We start from the raw sequence: 12,352 nt of genomic DNA, 5'->3' as shown, positions 1-12,352 counted from the left end.
TAAGAATGGGTTGTCTGAGAGAACAATGTGATGATAAGGGCGCCTTTTTAAAATAAGAATAGCGAGCAAACGAGCAAACGGGTCACCTGTGTTAAATGTTAGAACGCACTCAGAGTCGCTAATCGTTACTTAAGATTGAGTTAAAACGAGACAGATTTAATTGAGAGATATAGCTGTCTCGTTTTAACTAAACTTAAGTAACGATTAAGCGACTCTGAGTACGGCAGTCAGTAGTTATATTTGTGAACTTCAAGTAGGTAAATCTATATTTATTTATTTCAGAAGCTATAAGGCTTTCACCGACATGCAAACGGACAGACAGATAGATAGATAGACAAAGTGCCAGTACACTCAAGTATACTGTGTAACCTCGCTTCGCTCGTCAATAATAATTATTGAGGTTACATTTACAATACTATTAACTTAACTAACTTCATTCTATTTCAAAGAGGTATATATCTTAGTAAGGATCTTATCATCTTATCATCGTGATGGAACCTGCATGCCTGAGAGTTCTCCATAATGGTTTCAAAGGTGTGTGAAGCCTGCCAATCCGCATGGCCAGCGTGGTAGACTATGGCCAAAACCCTTCTCACTCTGAGAGGAGACCTGTGATCTGTAGTGAGCCGGTGCTGGGTTGATCATGATGATATATCTTAGTAGTAAGTATGGCGTCAGTTATACCTCGTGACCACTGGCGTGCACAGGGTTTGAAGCCAGGGTAGGCATTAGTTAGGTAGGAACCTGTTTACTGGCAGGTCATAATGAAAAATATACATTGAGCTATTACAACTAGGGTAAGCAGTGCATCTATGCCTCTATGACCTGCACGCCACTCGTGACTATCGTAATCGCTATTTTAATAAGCTTTCGACGAAGCAACTATAAATAATTCCTTCATCGTCTTAGATTGTGACTTATGTTAGCAATTCATACTAAGTATTTATATACTTACTTGCTTAGGTACTATTGCGTACTTTATCGGTGTGTTTTTTTAAAAATTTTATTAAGGAGGTCATCTACCTATTGGACTTTTTAAATTATTGGAATACCTACCAAACCTTGGGTTTTTGTAAAGGATTGCTTTGAACATTTTCGATTTTTAGCAACAACTTGAAAGAAAACGAATTAATCGTGCTATAATCACTGTTTTTTTTTAAATATTTAGTCGTAAAACTTGAATAAAATAAAAAATAGATAGTTTTCAATTTATTTAAAAAAAAATTAAAAGTCCTCATAGCTCAACGAACCTATTCGGGGTCCTTTTTCAAAGGGACTCGAAACCTGGGTTCGAAACTTGTCGGACTTACGTCGAACAAATACGTGAGTATAGCCGGATTCTTCTGTATCAGTACCCTTATTATAAATGCGAAAGTGTGTTTGTTTGTTGGTTTCCCCTTCATTCACGTCGCAACGGTGCAACGGATTGACCTGATTTGCATGGGTAGAGACTAGAGATAAAGTCCTGGAGAGTGACATAGGCTACTTTTTATCCCGGAAAATCAAAGAGTTCCCACGGGATTTTTAAAAAACCTAACTCCACGCGGACGAAGTCGCGGGCATCAGCTAGTATTTTATAAAGTTAAATTCTTCTAACATCTATGTTGTAATAAACTCACCTACCTACTTAACTGTGAGTGTTTATTTAATAAGCGATCACCTACTTTCCAGCGTGCTTCGGTGTTTGGAGAAATGATTGACGATGCCTCGAGAAAGGTAAACAACTGATACAAAGCTCGATTACTGTTTATTTAACTTTATATGTACCTTATATATATTAAATTAAGATTGAAAATTGATTGAAGATGTAATTACATATAATGTAGTGTGGCCGATTTTTAACCGACTTCAAAAAAAGGAGGAGGTCCTCAATTCGTCGGAATTTCTTTTTTTTTTTTTTTACTCTCTCAGTTTTCTTCGTTCGTTTACGTATGCGGCCATGGATAACTACTTTACTATCTAGCTGATGCGCGCGACGCCGTAGATAATTGTGGATTTAGGTTTTTAAAAATTCCGTGGGAACTCGTAGATTCACCAGAATGAAAAGTAGCCTATGTCACTCACCAGGCCTTTAACAATATGGATGTAGGTAGGTATATAGTTATAGACCTAGATTATAAGGCTATAATTACAGGCTTATGTTTTATGGGAAAATCAAACGGTATTTTTACAAATCTAAAGTAACGATGAAGCAGACAAAGTCGCGGATATCCGATAGTATAAGTAACTTAAATCAAAGTTTTGGAACGCTCTTTAAGCAATTACCTACTTAGTTGGCTATCTTTACATATTTTATAAGTTTAAACTTAAAATTTATGATTTAAAGTTGTGATTGCCCACTCCTTTGGAGATAAAATTTTAATATACTTTTCCCAAAATGAGTTTAAGTCTTAGGGGTCCAACTGTTATTTGCTGTTTACCGAGTTAAAGATACAATTAAATAGAATAGAATAGAATAGAATAGGATGTTTTTTTATTCATGTAAACTTTTTACAAGTGTTTATGATAGCCTATGATAGTGTAGCAAATAACATAGCCACCGAGGATCCCATAATTAGCGAGCGTTTTGAGGTTTGATAAAAAGTCGATGATTTGACTAGTCTAGTCATCATGCCCATTCCAGTTAAAGTTGATTAACGCATCAAGTACACTTACCCACCGTGTTACATGATGTTATTGTGAGTGCATCAAATCGGACAGCCACCGTGTAATGACGGCTAACCAACGGATTATACCGGTACGGCGTATACCGGTCGCATACCGGTAGCTTTTGTCTTGCGTGCGTATCTGTAATTAAAGCGAGTGCATGGATCAATTTTGATTGACGCAAGAGAAGCGGTTGCAATTTTTTTGCAATTTATAGAGCTGGATATTTTATGGTACCTGGTCTGAGCTGATGTAACTAATTACTAAATAAATAAATAAAAATATTTTCTAAGTATTCAATTAAACTTTTACAGGTAGGTACTTTTGAATCGTCAAATGCATCTACCATTGGTTCGGAATGCCTACATAATAATACGTTTGTACCTATAGTCCGGGGTATGAAGGGGAGGGAGGGAGACACACGCCCCGCACCCCCGCACGTCACGCGCGCTCGGACGTACCGGGTTAACGCGGGGGCTGTGCGGGGTGTAGTTTTAGTGATTTAGTATTTTTCAAACCCGCAATGTATAGCCTGCAAACTCGGGCCAATGCCCCACCTACGACACGGCATTGACTCCGAGTGGCCTACTTACGCAACGTTCGTTGACCTCTAGCGTCAGTCAGATGTTTTATTTGCAGTATATCGTAAATTTTACAAAATATAGGATTTTAAATATTTTTTCCGCGTTTTTTTTTTGTGGTATCATAATATCAGTAATCATCAGTAGTTACTATCAACTGTCTTTGTTTTTGCTAGCGTTCTGGTAACACCCTGTATAGATTACTATTTACTAACACTAATAAATCTTCAGGTGAGATCGTGGTCAAGCAATCAATTAAAAAGGTTCTAATGCGTATGTACACTCGCGAGCAAAAACTTAGATAACTGGACACACTTGACCGTTTCCCCGATCAAAGGATGCGTGACCGCAATAGCTCGGGCTTGCTCAACCACGGATCAAAGCTTGTTATACCATGGTCACGGAATTGTAGCATTTATTTACAAACGCAATATGATCCATAATAGCTTGCGTGTTCGTTAGTAAGTGAAGCCTTAACGAGTACGCTACTAGAAAATGCAGACCGTAGAATTATATTTGACCTAATCCGGTCCCCGACATGTTTTTGCAAACCTAATGAAATATAAAATAGAAAAAAAAGTTTTTTACAACAGATTTAATTATCCTTGTACTCCTTATCCTATTTAATTATTTAATTATCCTTGTGTTGTTGATAGGTACTCACATAAATAGAGCTTATGCATTACACGATAACAATATTAAAAAAATTTATATGAAATAACAGTATTTTTTTAGATTTTTTGAATTTTATTTAAGAACTGTAGTATCAAAAATTAAATCGTTTAGCTTTTACATTTATCGGCACTCCAAGCACTAAGTATTAATCTTAGCATGTTGCTGTGGGTTCCGTACTACAGTCGTATTTATTCGACATTTTGCACGATAATTCAAAAACCATGATGCATAAAAATAAATAAAAATCTGTTTTAGAATGTACAGGTGAAGACCTTTCATATGATACCCCACTTGATATAGTCACTTACTTCGAAAGTTGATAATACTAATATTTTTTTTGTGTGATCTAACCCTAAATTCACGGTTTTCAGATTTTTCCCCAAATGTCAGCTATAAGATCTACCTACCTGCCAAATTTCATCATTCTAGGTCAACGGGAAGTACCCTGTAGGTTTCTTGACAGGCAGACAGACAGACAGACAGACATCAAAGTAGTACATAAGAGGTACGGAACCCTAATAAGACTTTGTAAGTAGGTATATTAAATAGCTTCAAGCTTAAGAAATAGACAGGAAAGATAAATACTTCTCGTGGGAAGACAGAGACACGGGCATCGGCTAATGTACAAGACATAATTATAAAGTAAATCTTCGTCTTGCAAGAAATACTTTAAATTTACTTCTACTCATTAGAAGTAGCATAGGATGTCGTCCGTATAATTAAAAGGATTATTAGCTAAATTGCTGAATTCCTACTTGATAATAATAAATCATTAGAAAATAAATAGATAATTAGATAAATATATATCTAATAATAATAATAAACTTTGCGGAAAGAATGAGATTAGGATTCTAACAACTACATATTATTCTAATAACTATTTTACCCACTTAGGGGTTGTATTTTCGAAAATCCTTTCTTAACGGATGTTCACGTTAAATAACTAGGTATCTATGCCAAATTTTGAGCTGTGCGTTAAATGTTAATAGATCAGTCAGTCAGTAAATCAGCTTTTCCTTTTATATTAAGCTCTGTGGCCAGAGAGCACGGCCGTGTTATCAAGAATGTTGTAATGTTGTCGATGTCTAGCTTACACGACATGCGACGTAGTACTTACACATAAACTTGCAGTAACACGGTACATCACTGAGCTTGTAACTTATCACTGACTTGAAACATGCCAACATGACCAACATCATGGCAATGGCAATATTTTATTTTATTTTATTTAATACTAGATATTGGCTAATGCCCGCTAATGCGGAAGAAGCCGTGTAGATTTAGGTTTGTAAAAATCCCGTGGTAACTCTTTAATTTTAATTTTCATTTCATCTATATGTCACTCTCCAGATCTTCAATTATACCCATGCACAAATCACGTCGATCCGCGCTCTGTGCGACGTGATTGAAAGACCAACCAGTAAACAAACACACTTTCGAACTACTCGACTAGTGATAGGTCACGTTGACGTTGACCAAGCTAATGGACGGTCAGTGTTTGTAATGCAGTCACTTACCGGATCCGGGAACGCGCTCCGATGATGGGGGCCCCCAAGATGCGCTGGTAAGGTCCAGGGTTGATGATCTTGTCGAAGGTTGATGAACTTCGCGTCTAAAGTTTTGCTTTTTTTTGATGATAGCCGTTAGAGGCTTGTGTTTGGTGTGTCACGCGTGCTCGCGGAGCGTTCGAGTTATATGTCAACTTCGACTGACAGCTGTAGTGTTGCCGTTTTAGTAAGCGGCCACATAGGTAAACCCCGACCGATTGTAATAAAAATAAGTCTACGAATTTGGAAAAAACGCTGGTTTGTGTTATGATTATAAATACATCAAAAGTACGGAACACACCTGATGGGAAGTGATGAGTGGCCTAAGATGGGACGCGTTTGCCTAGAAGGGGCTTACTCACTCTTGTTTCAAAGATACCAATAGGGCGATTTCGTAAAACCTGCATCAATCATTATTATAATCTCAATTGTTGAGATTGGCTGAATTTGTGCGATTCTTGTTGCAACAATGCATTGTAGGCAATAGTGAGCGAGTGTCAACCAATCAGAGGTGATTGCGATCGTGACATTGTAGCTGTCATTCTACCGTAATCGAGGCCTAGATTGTAATTGGTAGGAAACACAGATCTTGGAAGAGTAGGTATTCCAATCCCTAGTCATACGTAAAGGAATGATGACGCAAATCACGCAAAGCGCTCCATGCATCTCGAAGGAATGTTGATATTGAGGAGGGCCGAGCGGTTCAAACCCGTCCGGCGTCGTGTGGTTTGTCGTGTTCTCCTAGATAACCTAGAATTAGATCATCATTATAGTCATCTACCCATTGTCGGCTCATTATTGGACACAGTCCACCATGCTGGCCAAGTGCAGATTAGCAGGCATCACACATTTGGAAACATTATGGAGAATTCACAGGCACGCAGGTTTGTCATAATGTTTTCTTTCACCGTTAAAGCAAGTGATATCTACTAAATTGATTAATGCACATAACTCCGAAAAGTTACACGGTACGAATTCTGAAAAAACTTCAAACACCCCTTTTTAGTTGTAACATGTTTGTTAATAGGCTTATTTACCAAGAAATTGGATGTTTTATAGAATTTCCAGTAAACTAGGTAGTAAGTAAGTATCTATATCATCAATTACAGCTACATTAGTCTATACCATAGAGCAGAAACAAAGAGGAGATGTTGTATTAAGATTTCCTTATGAAATATCGAGTGACATTTTGCGGGGTGAGGGGTTGTGGAACGCCGCCCACTTCTCAATTTTCCATCTGCGGGTTAGTAGCAAAACTACTCGCTTAGCGACCTAACATCGATATATTGATGTCACTACATAGTTCAGCTATCTCACACTAGATGTCAATAATCTAGAACTATTTTAATAATTACGTATAAAATTACTTACAAATGAAATGTGATACCATTCATAGCATCAGAACGTCTGTCTGAATAACTTTGACACGATAAAACACAACACTTCATCCTTTTGTTCTTAAAAACGCGAAAACACACCGATAATACGAGTCTCACTATATGTGAACCTGACGAACGCAGACAGCATACTAACTAAGGCCCCGCCCACAGTGATGACGTCAGGACCTAGTTGAAAATCACAGTGCACAGTTGCTTAGGCCAACTCCTCTTTGTTTCTGCTCTATGGTCTATACCCTATAATCCATAGTTTCCTATAGATCCCACAGTTCCCGTTACATTTGATTTGCGAACCGCAATCGTGCGATCAGAAAATTATTGAATACCACTTCGTGCAAGGTCGATCAAATACAATAGACCTAGCATATGACTGACTATAAATCATGCTAGCAAATCTAGTCTTTACTACACAACATTTACAATTCATATTCCCGTGAAAATATTTCTGATTTGTTCAGTGTCGAGGTCGATCGGACTGAAGTTATTTCTTATTCAGTGGTTATAACCCGCTATAGCGTGTTTTTATTGTTTTTTTTATGATCGGATGAAACGGTTTTTGATTGTGTAATATTCAGTAAAAAGAAAAGTCTGCTTTAGGTACTAAAAAGAAAATAGGTAGGTATATTCACTACTAGTAAAGTATTGAAAGGAAAGGATCAAAGGAAATGTCTTTTATTCTTTATGGTGTGTAGGGTCTTTGACTGTTTTATAAAAAAGTAAGTAGGTACATGCCAGCTTTTTGTTTACATAACTTTATATTTTTTTTTAATTTTTTTTATTCAGATACAAGTTAGCCCTTGACTGCAATCTCACCTGATGGTAAGTGATGATGCAGTCTAAGATGATAGCGGGCTAACCTGGAAGGGGTATGGCAGTTTTTATTAAACCCATACCCCTTTGGTTTCTACACGGCATCGTACCGGAACGCTAAATCGCTTGGCGGCACGGCTTTGCCGGTAGGGTGGTAACTAGCCACGGCCGAAGCCTCCCACCAGACCAGACCAGAAATTTAGAAATTATAAAATTGCAAACCCCTGCCAGGAATCGAACCCGGGACCTCCCACTAATAAGACCACAGCGCTCACCACTGCGCCAGGGAGGTCGTCAAAAAGCTGAATATTCACGCTGAGAGAAGTAATTTGCGTAGGTAGGTACGTACTACGTAGGCAAGGCAAAGCCACGTCAAAATTTCAAAAGTTCAACTCATGTTTATTAATTTATGTGCACTCGTCAGCTTTACCTTTTACGTGAGAGTTTTGAAATGAGTTTTGGCTCTGGTTCGAATTTGATTTGCTGCTTGAATTATATTATATCGATATCGATTGTACGATTCTTAAGCGCGAAAATAGTCGATAGCTACTCGCTTCCTTGGTAATGCATGTACCTATGGAAAATTAAGAAGAGCATATCTAAGCTGTCATTTTGTATTATATCGTAAACTAGATGATGCCCGCGACTTCGTCCGCGTGGATTTAGGTTTTTAAAAATCCCGTGGGAACTCGTTGCCGGCCTTTTATGAATTTGTTGGTCCGCCCCTTGAATAACCCCCACCGCCGATGGTAATTAAATTAAAATGCAATAAACAGTCAAAAGTAAAAATTTCAAAGTAAAATCTTACTTCTACCCTTCTTATTCGCCATATAATAATTGTATAATAATTGTGTACATTCGCCAGATGTACACGCCGCCAGTGGTCAAATATCTGACCAGTCATAATATGCACCGATAACCTCAAGTATGATGTTATTGGATTGTCGTATTAATTAAGGTCCAGTTTTTCACGCACACTGTACTTATATATTATTATGAAATTTTATTGGAGGGGCTAAAATGCCTAACGCTGGCGAAATGTTCAAGTTTTGTGACCCTCAAGCCAAGGGCCACTTGAGACGCAGAATTGCCTGCTCAGTCGTCAGCTTCCCACAACTTCTCAAAGAGACTGTATTCCACAGCGTAAATGCAAACAGAGACGACCCCTTATCGAACAAGCTTGCTTTAGGCAGTTGGTCCACCGCCGTGGTGGAAGCAACTAGTTAATTAGCTATCAACAATTTTCTCGCCCAAGAAACGTATAATCGATGACATGATTCCGTGTTAATAAAAGACATTTATAAAAGAATAAAAGTAAGTAAAAAGTAAAATATTCTTTATTGTACACCAAATTGACGTATATATAACAAAGATGTTTGTACAATTGGCGACCTTACCGCTAAAATAGTAATCTCTTCCAGACAACCTTAGGGTAGAGAGGAAGAAGAAAAGAAAAAGAGAAAAGAGAATCAATAGTTGATCGCTGACTGCCGTCAAGGACTCTCTCTCTACTAGTTTGTCGCGTGACAAAAGCTATCAAAGAAAAACCCGCCCAGAGGTGCTCTCTTGGCAGTCAAAATATTTGCGCTATTTGCGCAGGGATTAATTTATTGATGTATGACGGGCGATTACTCTCCCGTCCTACTCGCACTCTCGCTCACAGTCTAGTGACAAAACTATCTCAACTACACACTCGCTTCTCGTTGCTTACCAACTCGTTTTTGGTTTTTAGTTCAACTCGTTTTTCGCTAATCATCGGCAGTGCCTTACGGTCGTAGCACCTATACATATGTAGGTGCATACATGACTGATCCATTGCAAAGAAAAATAATTATTATTGAATTTTGTTTTGCCGACTTCTGCCGATCCTCAACAATCACTCTCTCGTCTCGCCCCTGCCACAGAATTCACCCTCTCTAGATGTTTCCGTCGCCCGACTGTATGAAGTATCTAGGCTGTGGCTATTATACTTCACAAGTTTTGAATTCTTCTTAATAACAGTGTGGAGCTGGGCGTAGTTAAGTTGTAACCTTTGTAGTTATACAACTAAGTTATATGTCGGGTTCCTTTCCTGTTTGGGTCACGTAAGTAATAGTAGATTATTCAACATGGGGGTAATGTAATGTATTACGTCACGGGCGCCACTAAACCCTGCGCTTCACTCAGGATTCTAGATGCAACACCCTCGCTACACTCGGGAGTTACTCTAAAATCCCTCGTTACGCTTGGGATTTATCCCGGCGCCCGTGACGTAAGAAATGACATTACATTACCCCCATGTTGAATAATGTACTATTGCTATGTTGGTTCAAATGGTAGACTTCAGCTGCTAATGTAGTAATTACTGGCAAATCCATACCATCAAGTGAAGCAGATTACGCTTTGCGGTGCATTTCATCATACACTGCTTAAGAGTAGATCGCAATCGAGTTATCTATCGATAAAAAAATAGGTCATACAAGTATCTACTTACCACTCTTTACAATCTTTTCAAACGGTTTGTAAATCCGCCTTGACCCTAAGAAATAATCTTGAATAAGTAGGTAAGTACAAGCGCTTATCTAATCTTTTCGCTATAAAGTGCTCAAGTATTATTTCAAGTGGTTTCTGCTCGGATATTTTAAGTCAACCAACGACTGAAATCTCGAGAATCCACCGCGAAGAAAGAATCACTTGACATTATGTCGTTTCTTCCACCTTTTATCTTGTTTTTTCTCTCTCAGGAATCTAAATAGAAACGCTTCGATCGTTTTTAAATTGACAGAACAACTGTACTTATTGGAACGAGATTCAATATTTCCTGTCTGGTTTTTTATAGATTTTCAATGTACCTATACCTTCCAATGGGCACTGATAGCCTAGTGCTTAAAAGGTCGGTCTTCTATTCTGGGGGTGTAACTTTTCCGAGATATTATGTGCGTTTTAGTGATTAAATATATTTAAAGAGTGCTTAGTTGGCCATAGTGGTGGGCTAAAGAAGGAGGCAAGTATTTATACTCTTTGGAAGGAGGTAGTCAATTTACTAAAAGGACAATCATCATCAAACTAAAACCTAGCCCGTCTTTTTCAAAAATATTTTCAATGCAAGGGATATAAGAGATAAGCTAGTTAGGTATAAGTACGCTTTGGTCAAGTAAATGAAAACAAACTACTCTCTATTCTATTTCGATTTTCGACCTAGAAAAGGCTCTACCATACTGTACTGTATACTGTAGATACTAAACTTATGTGACCGCAAGTTTTTGAGTACCTACTTAAGTAATTTTTTGTTAATGTACTTAGCGTATTTACTACAAAATGGTAAACAGATAGGTACCTAATTATGCAAAAAAAACTGCAAGCTAAAATGTTTGGAACCAAATACAACGCGGCGTAAAAAGTGCCAAGTCACTTAACGAGCAAAAAGTAATACTGATTGAAAAATGATGAACGGAAACGCGGAGCGCGCGCCGGCTACAATCAGGAAGAGGCAATTCTGCGATAATTTGCGACGCTCCGACACCTAGGGTTGGGTTTTTCCTATGTCAATAAGTGTATCCCTTCGATATATTACTTATTAACTTATGGAAAATAATGTAGATTAATAAATCTATAATGTAATTAAATTACATAATACCTACTGATTGAAAAATGATGAAAGGAAACGCGACCGCGTCGGCAACAATCAGGAAGACGCAATTTGCGACGCTCCGACACCTAGGGTTGGTTTTCCATGAGTCAATAAGCGTGTCCCTTCGATATACTTACCTACCTTACCTTACTTATGGAAAACCTACAGGTATACCAATATTAATAAATTTGTAATAATTAAATTACATAATACTCATGGAAAATTGATGAACGGAAACGTGGCGCTGTGACAATTTGCGACGCCCCGACACCTAGGATTGAGTTTTCCATGTGAGTTTTAATAAGTGTATCGATGCTATTGAAGAAACATAATATAATTAAAATATATAATACTGATTGGAAAATGATGAATAAAAACGTATAGGACGCGCCAGCTACAATCAGGCAGTAAGAGGCAATTCCACGCCAATTTGCGAGCACTTAACAAGGATTTTTGCTATAGTATCAAGATTAATTTGTTAATTTTTGAATACTTAAAAATATAGTATTCAAAGGTAAGAAAACCTTACGTTTTATTATCGAACCAAGCTTTGAGTTAGGATATTTAAAAAGACAGAGCACAATTTGCGTTCTCAATAATAACATTTTCCAGTTAATTCTAAATAATATCTGTCCCAGCTGTACTCACATGTTTAGTCGACGTTAGCCCGACTAGTTTCGAACCCATCCGGGGTCCTTTTTCAAGGGAGTCCGTTCGCGCACGCGCCGCGATTTAGCCGGGACAGATATTATTTAGAATGGAAATCACTCACGGTAGTTTAAACGCTAAAATTTTCCAGTTACTCACTTCACAAGCAATATACTGAAATCATTCAATCGTCATTTTTCAATCAGTATTACTTTTAGAGCGGATAAGTTGTTTGTTACTAAAAACCATGCAAGATGATCCTTAAAGATGAAATACCTATCTAAAATTTTAAATAAAGAACCATTAGGTAATATTGAAGCTGAAAGGTTATTAACATTGTTAATTGAACCATTACCTAAGTATAGTAGGCTGAATTAGTTTATTTAGTACCTATCTGAAAATTGAAATGTGGATTCAATTAATTTAGATCATACTTAT

General features: G+C 37.6%; 1 protein-coding gene across 1 annotated transcript in view; it reads right to left on the bottom strand.

Moving 5' to 3' along the window:
- Prosap (prosap) overlaps positions 1-12,352 on the bottom strand; it is a 253,358-nt gene that overhangs the window by 167,152 nt on the left and 73,854 nt on the right. The window lies entirely within an intron of this gene.

Source organism: Maniola hyperantus, chromosome 6, assembly GCF_902806685.2.
Source record: "Maniola hyperantus chromosome 6, iAphHyp1.2, whole genome shotgun sequence".
Classification (NCBI taxonomy): Eukaryota; Metazoa; Arthropoda; class Insecta; order Lepidoptera; family Nymphalidae; genus Maniola; species Maniola hyperantus.
Note: the sequence above shows the minus strand (reverse complement) of the source record. Positions and strands in the feature narration are given on the sequence as shown.